This window comes from Peromyscus californicus, unplaced genomic scaffold (genome assembly GCF_007827085.1).
Source record: "Peromyscus californicus insignis strain IS unplaced genomic scaffold, ASM782708v3 Scaffold_20__1_contigs__length_68692818, whole genome shotgun sequence".
Taxonomy (NCBI): domain Eukaryota; kingdom Metazoa; phylum Chordata; class Mammalia; order Rodentia; family Cricetidae; genus Peromyscus; species Peromyscus californicus.
This window is the reverse complement of record NW_026294503.1, coordinates 28,208,222-28,223,479: the sequence shown is the minus strand read 5'-3', so window position 1 is coordinate 28,223,479 and position 15,258 is coordinate 28,208,222. Positions and strand designations below refer to the sequence as shown.

General features: G+C 44.0%; 1 long non-coding RNA gene across 6 annotated transcripts in view; it reads right to left on the bottom strand.

Moving 5' to 3' along the window:
* The window catches only part of LOC128116555 (uncharacterized), a 215,108-nt gene that overhangs the window by 7,046 nt on the left and 192,804 nt on the right, over positions 1-15,258 (bottom strand). For 5 of the 6 annotated variants that reach the window (XR_008220502.1, XR_008220503.1, XR_008220505.1 and 2 more), the window contains one exon: positions 8,716-8,901. This is a non-coding gene — a long non-coding RNA (uncharacterized LOC128116555). Of the gene's footprint in view, positions 1-6,498; positions 6,590-8,715; positions 8,902-15,258 lie in introns of all 6 variants that reach the window. The other variant, XR_008220506.1, reaches the window with a different exon arrangement.

Genomic DNA, 15,258 nt, shown 5'->3' with positions numbered 1-15,258 from the left:
CTTTATATTATCAAACCACTGAGTATTTGAAGCACACCACTATTATCTGTGGCTGCACAAATAATGCCACGGGATATCTTAGTGATGTTACTTGCTTAACACCACCCTGCTAATAAATGCCAAGAATAAAATTCTTTTTTTACCTGGGTACTGGGCCTTGAACCCAGGGCCTTGTGCATGCTGAGCAAGCACTCTACCATGGAACAAGATCCCCAGCTTGGAAGGGGGTTTCTTACTGGTATCCATGTTATGGCCATGACATGGACAGCCTCTTGGAGAATTGTCCTATGAGACCATAGGAATGAAACACTCTCCAAGCCACCTGGCAGAGAACAAGTAGTCAACAAATTTTTAACAATTGGGTATCACTTAAAGATCAGTGTTTTCCGCCTTTGGTCAGAAAGAAAATACAAGGATTACTAAAGCATCCATGTGGTGGGTGAGAAGGGGAAACAGTTACCTATAGAGATAGTAGCCCCTGACAGGTGTTCCTTCCCACCTGTCATGGCATAGGGCCAGAGTTGTGATGCTCTGCCCTTGAAACTTTGTGTCGCCCCCTTTCATTGGGAGCATGCAGAAACCCCAGCTTAAACAGCTAGAGAGGGAACAGGCCTGATGTCCGCCTGGCATGAAAATTTTCTAAAGAACATTAGGTTTCTAAAATGAACTGGACAGATCTATTCCCCAGGGAAATGGCATGTGGTAGTTAACACATCACTTCTGAACTCTGAAAATGGTTAATCATACAGATTCAGGGACGATTGCTTGCACAGATCAGGCAGTGTGCACTTCAGAAATTGGTCAAAGTGAAAACCTGATGTAGACTGTTGGTTGCTGGGTAGCCAGTCCATCTCTGCTCTCTTGTTTATTAAAATAGTCCCAGTTCTATACAGGTTTAAGACAGACAGGGATGGCCGGGCAGTGGTGGTGCACACTTTTAATCTCAGCACTCAGGAGGCAGAGGTAGTTGAATCTCTGTGAGTTCGAGACCAGCCTGGTCTACAAAAGTGAGTTCCGGGACAGCCAGGATTGTTACATGGTGGTGATGGGGGGAGGGGGGATTGGGGCGGGGGGAGAGACAGATGGGGATGTGCTCAAAAGAAATATTTAGCAACCACAGCAATCCCGTCATCTCTGATGGGGACTGGCTAGGAAGACACCTGTCCCAAGTTACATAATAACAAAGACTTAGTGGGAGTCTATAAGAAATTTCTGGAAAGATTTGTCTTCTCTAATAGAAGATAGTCTGCCTGCCTGATAATCCTTTTTATTAGAGATTTTTCTATGGCAAGTAAAGTGTCTAGCACAAGTGCCTAGCTATAGTCATTGTGGTAACTACACACATCTTATCATACCAGGTGCTGGTGAGGCCACAGGGAAACAGAAACCATCGAGCATGGTTGATGGAAGTGTAAGTCAGTACAGTCATTCCGGAAAACAATATGACAACACTCATGAAACTAAATGAGTCCGTGAGTTATGACTCATTCACATCATTGCAGGGTTCACACCAGGGACTCTCCCACAGTCCCCAGTACGGGTGTAGGGTGTTCATCAGAAACCTAGACTTGGTCACCTAGCATCTACCAATAGGAAATAGAAGAGGATAGGAGAAGAATGCAAGCCAGGGTCAATGGCAGGTAAACGTAGGACTCTCATATGAACCAAGGGTACCCAGAGCACCCAAACTGGATTACTATGGATTGAAATGATTCGTTGGTTATAAGCTTGGTCCCACATATGGTAGGTAGAGAACATTAAGAGGTGGGGGAAGGATCATGAAATATCATTTTCTGGGTATGGCCCAGTCATTATAATCATGATCTCACAGCAGCTGAGGTTGCCTGCTCTGAGCCTGCCCAAGACTGAATCTGTCAACAGCTACTGATGGTTGGGAGAGGATATGATGAGGTCCACCCCTCCCTGCTGAACTACTGGCTACTGATGGATTCTCAGGGAGAGGGAATTATTGTCTTCAAATGAGTACCTATTGGTAACATAGCAGGTGCACTGTGTAGTTCCATACCTGTGGTCACTCAGATGTCCTAGATAAAACTCGGGATGCCATAAGAGGAATCAATGAGAACAACAACAACAAAAACATGAACATGGGAAAAGAACCTATCAGGAGGGAGGAGGAGAGTTCACAGGGGTGGGTGGAAGATAAGAGAAGATGGAGGCAAGGGTAATGAGAATACATTATATTCCTGGATCTAATTGTCAGACGACACACTTCATTAACAACAAGAACCAAATTCTTTTAAAAGATACACCCAGAGTTGTATCTCATGGGTGATTCTAAATCCAGTCAATTTGATAATGAGGAAACAGTGCTGTAATTCTCTGTGGCCCACATTGACTTATAAATTGTTTTCCTCAAGTGATGCTTGGTTGGAAAGGCCAATTGCCTTGATTTAATCATTATATATTATATGTATGTACCAAATCACATTTGAGCTGGGCCAACCATGGAGTAAAGAGAGCTGGCCTGGAAGGTGGAAGACAGAGTGGGCTGGACAATAGAAGAGATGGACATGTGACCCTTAGATGACGGCTTCCGGTTTCCCTTTCTACTCCCTAATCAACACACCACCTAGTGAACCCACTCTGTTTCTCAAGTGTCTGCCAATGCTAAGACAGCATAGTAAGAGACTGCAAATTGGAGATCATTCCTGGAGTGTATAATCCAGTTAGGGAGTCAAGGCTTCAACAGGAGGAAAGTTAGGTAACCATGGAAGAATAAAGTATAACGCAACAAAATAAGACTGTCAAAGTTGAGCTTAGTGTGGGCCCTGTAGGGGCTGAATAGAGGAGGCCAGGATCACAGTGGGCTTTGTGGGAGAATCCTCTGAAAGCCATATTTCAAGGATAGCCATAGATTGGAGAGTGAGAGGCAGAAGCCATGAGTGCTGAATACCTGAAGTGGAGAGAGGTTTGATTCAACGTGATCAGAGTGAGCATCTTCTTGTTGCTGTAACAGAAAGAAAATAATGGAGCTCTGGGAGAAGGGGTGGAGGGTCTGGATGATGAAGACTCTGAAAGTCAGGCAGAGGATTCTGACTTGGGAAACAGAGACGTGAACATTGCATAAAGCTGTGCGGCTGAGAGACAAAAAAAACCCTTAGCAGAGATCCAGGAACCCCCAAGGCCCAACCCCCACCACGACTTAAGGAACATTTTTCAAAAGCTTAAGCAGGGAAGGAGTCATAAAGAGCAGAAAAGCCAGGTGTCACCTGTGGGCACTGCGGTCATCACTAAGCCATAATGCAGAGCCCAGAAGGGACCTCAGAAGTCTTTCCCTCTCAGATCTAGGCAGACTCCATCCTTCTTCGGCCAGGACGACAACTCCAACCTTGCCTTGCGGCTACATTTGTCAAGAGAGCTACGTCTCCTGACAAGTAAGATGTAGCTCCAGATTTCAACCTATCTAGCTTCACTGGACAAATCGAGCTAAAGGTCTATAAATATCTACAACTATCACCGTCTTTCAGTTTGCTTTTTATATTAGCGCTAAGACTTTCACCTGCTAGTTTTCAAACTTGTATGTGAGGCCTCACATATAGATCGGTCTCAGGCTGCTTAACGTACTTAAATGGTGAAACGGATCTACCCAAACTTTGGAAAATGTGTTGACTGTCATTCATCAACTGCACGGACTTGGCAAGTCTAGTGTAGGCTTAGGTATCTGCATGCCAGCAAGCTTTCAAAATTATCATTGGCAAATTGAAGGCTGAAACCTACTGTCATCAAATGGACCAAAGGGACCAAGGGAGGCAGTTTAGGAGGATGACACAGTGTAGAGGTGCTCAGTAAATTGGAGGCTGAAAACTAGCTGTGGGGAGCTTCTGTGTAAGTGTGACTGGGCGCGTATTCTGAAAGGGTAAACATTGTTGCAAAGCCATGACTCATGCTCTGTTGAGGCCCTCCTCCATCCTCAGAAAACAATGTTCACTTCCACCTGAGGTCAAGTTCAAGATCCTGATTGGCAGGAAGCGTTTCCAGCACAGCACTGGGCAATCCTTAAAGACTGAGCCCCACTGCCAGGAACCTGCAGCGAGGGAGGAAATAACAAGCTGACACCGCCTAGATGTTGCTACTTAACTAGCCTTAGCTTCGACCAGTGATGGACACTCACTAGCTCTATCAGCTGGTTTTGTTTGAGACTGGGTCTCATGGACCTATAGCTGGTCTTGAGCCTACCATATAGACAAAGGACTATGATACCCCTGCCTCTACTTCTCAAGTGCTGTAGTTATAGGCAGGTGCCACCATGCTTGGTTTTATGCAGTGCTGGGGATCAAATCTTGGGTTTCATGAGTGCTAGTCAGGCAGCTATCCTGTCAGCTGAACCATATTGCTAGTCCCGAGAGCAATCATAATTCATCCGGAAGACAGAAGTTTTGTGTAATCTTTTCAAAATTGTATGTATCGTGAACAACATGATGCTATGAGGTACATTCATTGTGAAATGATGAAAAGTAGCTGGTTAACATGCCTGTTACCTCATATGGCTCTCATATTTGTGGAAAGAATATAATATCCATTTTCTAAGCATTTTTCAAGACTAGAAGACACTAAGAATTATAGCAACCATATACCAGAAGTCTCCTGAACTTATTCCTCCTAGTGGGCTGAAATGTTATCTTTTTTTATTGATTCCTCACAGCTCTCTCCCTTCCAACCAGCCCACCTCTGGAAAACACTAGCCTATTTTCTACTTCTGTGAGCCAATTCCTTCCTATTAAATATGGGAGTAAAAATGTGTGCTTTGTCTTCCTGTACCTGGTTCAGGACACAAATAGACATTCACAAATGCAGCATTGTGTGTGTGTGTGTGTGTGTGTGTGCGTGCGCGCGCACACACACACACACACACACACACACACACACACACACTCATGAGCATATGCTTTTAAGTCTCTGTAGAGGTTAGACATGCCAATGATCAGAATCATATAGCCTGTCCTACTTCCTGTGGACTCAAGGTTAGTTAGAGAAGGGAAGTGAACTGACAGATGAGTCTAGGGTGATACCAGGAGTGTTCCCACATATGTCTCAAAGGTAAGCCCACTGGGGAGGGTATTTTCTGTCCTATTCCTCCAATGAGGAAACCAAGACAGAAGATCTACCACTTGCTCAGATCCTAGGAAATCAAACCCCAAGACTGACCTCATGTTCAATGCCACATATGGAAGGGGTCCTAAAGTATACCAGCTTTGAGTACAGAAAATAGGGAGGTGAATATAAGCATACTCTAAAGAGAGGAGGGCCAATGATACTGAACCCTCAGTTAGAGAGAACAACCCAAATAATTTTTTAAAAACCGAATTCAAAGCAGTATGGAAGTGATCTCCAGGGAAAAAGAAGTCAACTACAGATGAAGAATAAAGGTACAAAAAAAAAAGGTGGAGTACTTCCTTTCAGTAAACATACTGATACTTTCTTCTTGTCAAATACATTTTTTTCTAGCCTATAAATAAAATGACACAATTAATGCAACTATATCAAAAATTGCATAATACTGATTTTAAAATGAGGATAATGAGCAGTGCTTGCTCAGTCCTAATCTGTGAATTTATGTCAATTCATGTATTTTTGCATATTCTATGAGATCTGCCACTTCCGTTTGTTTCTTTCTATTTCTTGGAATACGTTTAGGGTTATTGTGCTCTGTGGCAGCTCTCTCTTCAGGACACAGTTTGGCCTTAGAAAACGCACAGGCAAAATGGAGTTGGCTTTCTCATCCTCCTGGGTGAAAATGAAGAATGCGTTTTATAACCAATAACAGAAAATGATGAAAAATATTTTTAAACTTTGTTCCAAAGGAAGTGGAGCTGGACTTTAAGAAGGCTCCTCCCCCACTGCAAGGAGCAGCTCTCCAGCTACCCCATGACCTCTGCCAGGCAGGCCCTTGTTCAGAGAGTGGAAAATAGCCTCCTTTGCTCCCCACTGGTATTATTAAGGTTCCTATTGAGACATAGTTAATCATGCCAATTAGGAGCTGGTTTACACTTGGCCTTCACTGCCAGGCACAGGCCCTGTGTCTATGAGAAAGTAGGTAGATAAGCAGCCAGTTGTGTCTCAAGATGATTAAATGCATGTGTGTCCCCCTACCTCCTATAACTTTTTTTCATCTCTATCATTTTAAGTTTATATAAAATTTATATTCAGCGAAATACAAAACTGAATTTGACACGTACTCATCCAAAAGCATCAAATCAAAAGACAGAACATTCCCTATCCAGAAGGCTGTTGGTTCTTCTCCTAGTTGATCTTGTCACCCCCCCCCCACCCCAAACAGAGGCAATGCTACACTTATTTCTACTTCCATTTATTAATTTGGCATGAGTTTAAACATCACACAAAATAGAAGCATGTTTTATGTTCAAGATGAGCAGAAATAAGAAATGAGAGCTAGCAGTTTGAGAGGGATAGTAAAATATCAAAGGCATGCTGCAAAATTATGACAGATCCTCAGAAGGTCATGCAGAGACATACCCTGTGGCCCAGCAACTGTACTCCCAGGTATGTATATACTGTGATAAATGTAAGTCCATGAGAAAACTTGGATATGAACCTCCAGAGTAGCCTATTTTAGAAAAAGGAAATAGCCCAAAGTTGGTCAACTGATGGGAAAATAAAACAACATATAGCCACAAAATGAATTCTTCTTCCAGTCTATAGAAAGAATGAAGTCAAGGTACTTGTACAACATGAATGAGCCTTGAAAAACTATGCTAAGTGGAAGAGGCCAGCCCTAAAAGGGTAGGATTCCATTTACAGAAAATGAGTCCAGTGGACCCATCCACAGAGACAGGAAGCACCCTGATGAGGTCTGATGACTGGGGTAGACAGAGGTACAGGAACTGGGTAGCTGAAGGGCCCAGACTTTCTCTTTGAGGAAATGAATATGTTTTAGGATTAGTAAATTCCATGGTATGTGACTTGTGTCTAAATAAAGCTGTTTTAAAAGAGCATGTTGAGAATCCATCCATGTGAGGACAGCAGTCAGAGGTGGAAAACCACAGCAGCATCCCTGAAGAGCAGATTTAATGGGACAATTGCTTGGTATTGCGGCCTAAGAACTAACTCCATGTCCCCAAGGAACAGAGCTGGCTCCAGTAAAGTCTCTTTCCCATGAGAAGGCTCTGCAATTTGTTGCCTTTCCCAGGGGCCCTTCCCTCTCTCCAGAGTCTAAATCCCAGAACTCAACGAGTTCTGTCCCTCTGTCCCCTGCTCTCAGTTAGTTTCTTTTGCAAGGACAAGGTGATGGCCTCCTTGGGTGTTGCATTGTGTTTAGCAGAATATACTAGTAGCATGTGGAGGTGGGAAGAGCCCATCGGAGAGGAAGGTCAAGAACTCTGTGGTACAGACAGTTTTGTGTTGGCAGTGGTAATGTTATTTTGTGCTGCTTTGAGATATCTTCTCATCTAGCTCGAGATGGCCTTAAACTCCTTATGTAGCAGAGGATGACCTTGAACTTCTGATCCTCCTACATCCACCTCCTGAATGCAGGGACTTTTTGGTTTATGTCTGGCTTATTTGGTACTGGAGTTCAAACCCAGGGTCTTCAGTATACTAGGCAAAGATTCTACCAGCTGTGCTATATCTGTAGGCCCCAGAGGGGAAGAGGTCAGAATCCCTCATTACTAATGTAGGACTTCATCTCATCCTGCCTTACCTCAAAAGAACAATGTCCTGACCTATGGTCCAAGCACCTAACGCCTAGCCCTGGGAACATACCCAGCGCTATCACTTCCACGCTGTATGATTTTAGTTAATGTCCTTTCCTGTCTAAGCCTCACTGATCTGTGTGCCAGAGAATATGTTAGCACCCATATGATATAGGAGTGGGTAAGTTTATGTGGGCAGATTTATTATAAAGAGAGCTAAGAGTATTTGGGGTACCTATTCTGTCATTTGTGCCATAAAGAAGCCAACAGACTTTAAAAAGGCCACATTGCATTTCAATAGCTCATTATTTATAGACATTGAACTTCCTATTTCCATTTTGTGTAATTTTCACATATGTAAGCCTTGTGAGGTGGCACACACCTGTAATCCTAGCGCTCAGGAAGAACAGAACATCAAGGCCACCCTTCGCTACACAGGGAATTTGGGGACAGCTTGAGATGCACAGGACCTTGTCTCAAAAAATAAATGACTGCACATTAAATAGATGATAAATAAGTAAAGTTCTTTAACTCATGAGTTGTACAAATCAGGTGGCAAGCAGGGTCTAGCTTGTGACTGGCAATTCACTGAAGCTTATAGTACCTGGCTCACAGTAAATGCCATTCCCTCTAACTGCTGAGTGCTTACTGTGTGTATGACACACCCTTTGTGTACCATATCTCACTTCAACTTCACCCTGTCTGTGGCAGCTAAGAGAATAACCACTGCTTGTCACGGTACTGAGGCTTCATTCGTCCTAAAAGACTGCACAGGCATTGGAAGAAATTTGAAGAGTTTTACCACTAGTTGCTGAATATGGGTAAAACTGAGGCCCAGGGAACCCGTGATGATGTGACAGAAACATACATGGCAAGGTTAAAGGTATTTATCATGCATTTAGTAAAAGACCTATTTGCAAACTACGAACATATTACGTAGATGAGATAGATGATAGACAGACAAAGTCATACACTCATGCAGTTATTGAATTAGTTACCTCAAAATGATGAGTAGTTTTAGCTTTTTCTGAGAGGTACTTACTGTTTCATCCAAAAAGGGCAAACTGCTATCCAGGCATTCAATGCTCTTAAAATGGTACTCTTGTTTGTCATCTGTTGCTGTAATAAAACATGACTGAAAGCAACTTCTAGGAGGAAACGATTTATTTCATCTTCTGGGTTACAGTCCATCACCAAGGGAAGCCAAGGCAGGAATCTAAAGGAGAAACTGTAGAATACTGCTCAGTTGGCTTTCCTATACAACCCAGGCTACCTACCCAGGGATGATGTGCCCTCCCATGTCAGTCATTGATCAAGACAATCTCTCTTGTCTTGAGATTGTCACAGACCAATCTGATCTGGCTCCCACTTCCAAGGTGATTCTAGGTTGTGTCAAGACAGTATAAATTAACAAGTACATGCCGTTTGACTGGTAAGCGGGGATTGCTCTGTATTAATTTACTTGTCTATGTATCTTTCTAAAGGATGCATTGCAAGTCTGGTTACACACTGAAGAATCCTGGCAGGTGGGACAGAGACATTCCTGATTTGGAAGAAAGGCTCATCAGGCAAATCATCATCCACCCAAGAGTACAGATGCTGCATTTATAAGGTACTTGCATGGGGGGGGACCACCAGATCTCAAGGAGCTGTGCAGTCTTGCCCTATGACTTGAATGTGGATTAGGTTTCCATACCCTCGTCTACCCAGCAGCTAAACAGAGGGACTCCCAGCATACTTAAGGAGACTAGGGAATTTATTTGCAGCTGGGCAGAAGATTTTCTTTAACACAAGTTGGAGGGTGGGAGGGGGTAACCTGTTGCGGGAGCTGTGAGAGTAAACTTGAGTTCAAAAATCATTCTGCCAACTGCATCCACAAGACGGGAGGACTTAGTATCTAGATCCCAACCCCTTTCTGAAAGGCTACCAAGAAGGAATTTAAGTCGTGATGGATACTAAAATGCAGGGTAGAAAACATGTTTACAACATGGAGTGTGGTACAGAGAAATACCGAGCAGCAGGTTTTCAGGTCCCCGCACCTTGAAGGGAGAGCACAGGCCTCTTCATGTGCCTCCGGATGCTGACTGCACCAAAGCAGCTTATGACTTTCTGGCTCTTGTTTATAACCCCAAGGCTGAACTGTACATTTTAAATTGGAAACAATTTCTCTGCAGTGTTTTGTTCACACACATGAAAGAGAAGTCTTTAGGGCCTCTGTGACTTTATCGTTCCGCCCCTGGAGCATAGAGAGGAAAGGTGTTGGGGCGGGCCAGAGTGTCAGTCCAGCTCTGTGCCCTTTTGAAAGTTATTTGCTGGTTCCTGGCTTCAGGATCAATAGCATCCCTCCACAGCAGCAGGGACAGCAGTAGATAATCTGCTCAATAAACAGCCAGAGGAAGGCCAGCTTGTTCTTCTGGGAATGCCATGGGGAACTTACAAAGCATTGAGAAGTCGTGCCATGGGGGAAGAGGCTCATTCTGAACAGAGGGGCCTTGGTGGTCTCATTACCCTTAGCTGGAAGGGCAAGGTGAGGGTGTTTGACTCTTGCAAGGATGAAGGAAAGCAGGGTAGACTGACCAAACAAGAAATGTCAGCATCCTGTACCCAGCAAGCTCCTGTCTACACATGGACAGAGTATATCAGATTTTCCTGTGGAGGAAAATGAATAGGTGCAGGGGCAGGGATCTCAGGCCACCAGGAGAGAAGTGGCATGGAATGAATTTCCACCAAAATCCCTCTGAACTTTGAAATATTAGAGTCTATATTTGTTTTCAGTTGTTGAGGACCTAGATTGGACACAGGAGGAACTTGTATGGTATAAGATGTGATCTTTTTCAGACACTTTCCCAAAGGCAGGCTTGGGAGTCTCTTATGTGGCTACTGGGTGGTAGGTAGTCTCAGGAAACCACCATTCAAAACTCTACTGAGCACATCCTCAACCAGAAAATGTTCTTAAAGAACACTGGGATGAGCCCACAGTAAGGCATCCTGAGACTTCTCTTCAGGCTGTGAGTGTATCATAAACAGAGAAATAACCTTATGAACTATACAGTAAACACAATAAATATACACATATGATACACATATATCCCTAAACATACTATCTGACTATATGCACACACGGGCGTGTGCACACACTCCACACAAATACACACACACATGCACACGCACACGCACACACACACACACACACACACACACACACACATCTTTTTCAGTTACTTCTCATACAAGCTCTATGTTAATGCTAACATAACCCCGTATCTCAGGTAGGGAACCCCAGGCATGGAAGAAATGAGAACTTGGCTTAAGGTCATTTACTGATCAATGGCAAAGGCCAGCTAAACAAGTAAGGCAACTACCAGAACCCAGAAGTACAGGTCTACTTTCTAGTCACAATGCAGTAAGCCTGTGATGGGACTTCACAAGTCTAGGAATCCCTAGATCCTGGCTCTCCTCCTCCCCCTACTCAACTACCCTTTCTGCACTCATGAATGGCTAACACAGCACCCCAGAATTCACATCCTTGCCCCAAATCTCAATGTCTTCTGTAGTCATGCTTCAGCTAGCTACTCAGCAAAACTCAGACCAGCAAAAGGTTATCACTCTTGCTGGATTTTGTTTCCTTGCCGCATGAAAGCCAGCTATTTCCTTCAAATTGGTATCAGTCAGGCCAGGAAGTTTCTTTTTCCCTGTAATGCATGGTGTGTGGGAAGATCAGAGGGTCCTGTGGCTGCAAGGACAGAGTCAGATTGACCTGGGGAGATAGAAGTGGGCTGTCCTAGCCTTGTCCTGTGGCCCCTCTGAGTTGGCTCAATCAGTCTACCTATCAAGGGAGTTAGATAGACTGGTACAGTTTTACCTACCAAGGGAGATAGGAACAACAAGACACCCATCACAACTATTGCTCAGGACAATTATCATCAATCAGAAGAGTCTCAGCTCTGTATTAAGGCATCTCAGAATCTTACACTACTTTGTTCTATCTCATAAACCCACTGCTGGTAGTCCACCAGCAAGGGACAGCACCATTTTCAGAAAACAAACCCCTCTGAAAGAGGAGGTGGTAGCAACATCAGAGGACAGGCCACCTCATTTTCATGTCACAGATAAAATACTAGGGCTTATAATACCAGCATGGGTCAATAGAAATATAGTACTGTGTGTGTCTAATGTGGGCTGTAGTAGATAAACTGATGGCCATGTAACAATGCCCATGCTCCAATCCCTCAAGCCTGTGAATATCAGGTTACATGGCAGAAGGGAATTGAGGCTGCAAATTGAACTAGAGTTGTTGACTTATTTAAAATAAATAGATGATTCTAGATTATTTTGGTGGCCCAAGTTACCATCAGAAGGGCTTTCAAATAAAAGAAAGAGTGAAGGGCTGGGGGCGGGGTGACTCAGTTGGTAGAGCATCATGCACAGAGCCCTGAGCTTAATCCCCAGAACCAAATAACTGAACATAGTGGTACACATGTGTAATCCCAGCACTGGGGAGGTGGGAAGAGGGGAACAAGACATTCAAGGGCATATGATAGATAGCAAAAGCTTATTCTTCACTCTCCTGTCAGCTGGTCAGCTAGGTGTTGGCTGATGTAAGCAGTGCTTGTGGGAACATGGTTCTGCATCTATATCACACTCCCATCACCAAAGGAACAGTGTTACCAGGATCATGAGAGTTACAAGAGCAAGTTTCCACACATTCCATTCTCCACTTGGGTGATAAGACCAAGAACTTCCCAGAGAGCACAAGAAGTCACATGACCAAGTCCAAAGTCCAGGAATAAAAGTCCGTTCTATCCAAACGTGCTATGCGATCATGGCAAAGGGGTGAATGCATAGTTTTCTAAGGGAGGGTTGCAGAATTGTAACAAGCAGTTCAAGCTACCAAAGACAATCAACATCCCATGTTATGGATGAGGAAAACAGAACAGAATCACTCAGAATTTCCCCCAAATCATACCGCTAGTACACAAGGGAGCTAGGACTGGAACTTCCGATGGTCAGTCTGAATGGTCAACTTCACAAGACCTGGAGTCACCAAGAAAATAGGCTCTGGGCATACCTGTGGTGAATTAACTTGATTAGATTAATTGTGGCGTGTTGATCCACCTGTTGTGGGTGGCACAGTTACTGTGGGTCAGAATCCAGGACTAAATAGGAGAGAATGCAAGCTACATGAAGCATTCACCACTCCCTATTTCTTGACAGTAGATGCCATGTGGTCAGTTGCTGCCTCAAGCTCTCGTTGCTGGGGTTCCATCCTTTGATGGACTGTGACCCTGAACTGTGATCTGAAATAAACCCTCTGTCTAGTAAATGAGTTTTGCCCGAGCATTTTCATCAACGCAATAGACGAAGAAACTAAGACAGAAGCAAGTAGGTAGCTTTAGAATGATGGTTAAGAACTTACATCTGCTGGTGAGTACAGTTAAATCTGTATGACACTAAACATGATTGTGTCTGAGCAGGGTGCATTGCTCTGGGCTGCAAAGATTCTCAGAAGCAAAGGAACAACACTCCAAGAGAGAGCAAACCAATGGAAAGGCAGCCAGCTTGAGCTGTTGCTTTCAGTGAGGCCACATTCCCTCTTCCAGGCCTGGGGCCAAGAAGGTTCTGTGGCTTTCCAGGGATGATTGTACAGCAAGTCCAGCACCCAGGCTGAGTCAGCTATCCACAGCTGTCACAAGGCCAAATGTCCTTCTTCCCCATCTTCAGGGACCGAATCTGCTGCTAAGGGAGGCTGCTTTATAAGAGGCCGGCACGTCTGTTCCTTTAACAGCCGGAGACCAGAATGAGGTAAGGCAGTTAGGAAAAGTTGAGGAAGAAAATGAGAGTTATGGGGAGAAGCAGAGCTGTCCCTGAGCACTGGCGAGCAGATGTAGAAAGAATTGAAGACGAGAGTGAAGTAATCCTCAGAAAGAAGCATTACTGAGAAACGGTATTTCAGAGCACCTAGTTGGATTTCCTGGAAGAGATCAAAAAGCACATCTGGGGGGGGCCTCCATAGAAGGCTGACAGGGCAGGAAAGCCAGGGGCAGGAGGCAGCAGTGGCTCCACAGGAAAAAGCAGCCAGTGTCTGGAGGCTCAGAACGGTCCCAGAACCAAAACTACCCAGAGACTTTTAATACCGGGGCTTGGGTCAGGGATCTCTCAAGTCTCTACATACTTGGTCCTGTATGTGTCAGTGACTACTGTGACTTAAGACCTAAGGCTGAACCAGAGGGCAGGGAATCCCCTGTGAGTCCTACAGCAACTGGACCTTACTCCTGTTCCCTGTCAACCTGAGTGAAGGCCATCCCACCCCAGTTCATCTTCTCCTTTCCATCTACTCTTATCAGTGAAGGATGTGGTATCATTTTATTAAAAATGAGAACTCCTAAAGGGCAGTTGGCATTCTTTGCTCATATACTGTAACCCTTCAATTCAGCTCACAAACATCCTGTACAGGATAAATAGCATTTGTTCCCATGTTGGCCAATGTTCTATGAAGCTAGTTTGCTTACAGTCACCAGCTAAAGAACCCAGGACTGCTGGATTCCCAAACTCTGGTTCCGTATGTTTTACCAGGCTCCAACTCTGCATCCAGTGTGGAGACTGAAAGAGAGAGGGTCCTTTGATTCGTGTATTAGCTGCTTGCAAAGGAGCTACTGCTGAGAAGTCACAAGAACATAGTAGAGGGCTTAAGAGCAAGCATCCTGGAGCCAACTTGAGCTTCTGAAGCTTGCTTTTACCATTTCCCATCTAGACTGGAGGATGGAATACAGCAGTTAACCTCTCTTGCTAAGTTTGTTCATCTGTAAAATAAATACGGCAATAGTAATGATACTGCAACAGTCTATTGAGGATACAATACTTTGGCGGAAATGAAGAATTTACAATAGTGCCCAAAACATAGTATAAAAACAGTGCTGTTGTGTTGTGTTTTGTTGCTATGACTGCAGTAGTCAAAATTGACTTTATCCTTTCCAAAGTTGAAATGTAATGGAGGAAGACAGGAATGAAACAAAAGCAAATGAATATATCCTTGTAGATGATGCTGTGAAGACAAAAATGGCATCATCAAGATGAAGAATAGGAATTTCAGCATCTGTTCATCACAGGAAGATGAGTTGGAACAACATTCAACCAAAAAGGCTAAGGAACCCAAGAGAAAGGTTGCAGCCTCTGGGTGGAACAGGAAAAAAAGAAGAAGAAGAAGAAGAAGAAGAAGAAGAAGAAGAAGAAGAAGAAGAAGAAGAAGAAGAAGAAGAAGAAGAAGAAGAAGAAGAAGAAGACACATTTTAAATGGCATGAAGGATAGCTCTATACTGCCCCATATCAGCCTTCCTCCTCATGACTCTGGAAAGAGTTGCCCTTCATTTGGAGGAAAGAGAGTAAGGAACACTGTGTCTGACATAGACTCCAACCTCAGGCCTACCCTAATGAATTCCACTCTCAGGCCAACCTCTACAACTCTAGGCTTTAGGTTACAGTTAATGAAAAACCCCTGGTGAAGTTCAGTATAGAATAAACCCTCACAGACTCAGAATTTAGTTTACACCCATGGATCCAGGTCTTAGACTCCACCCACTGACCCAGA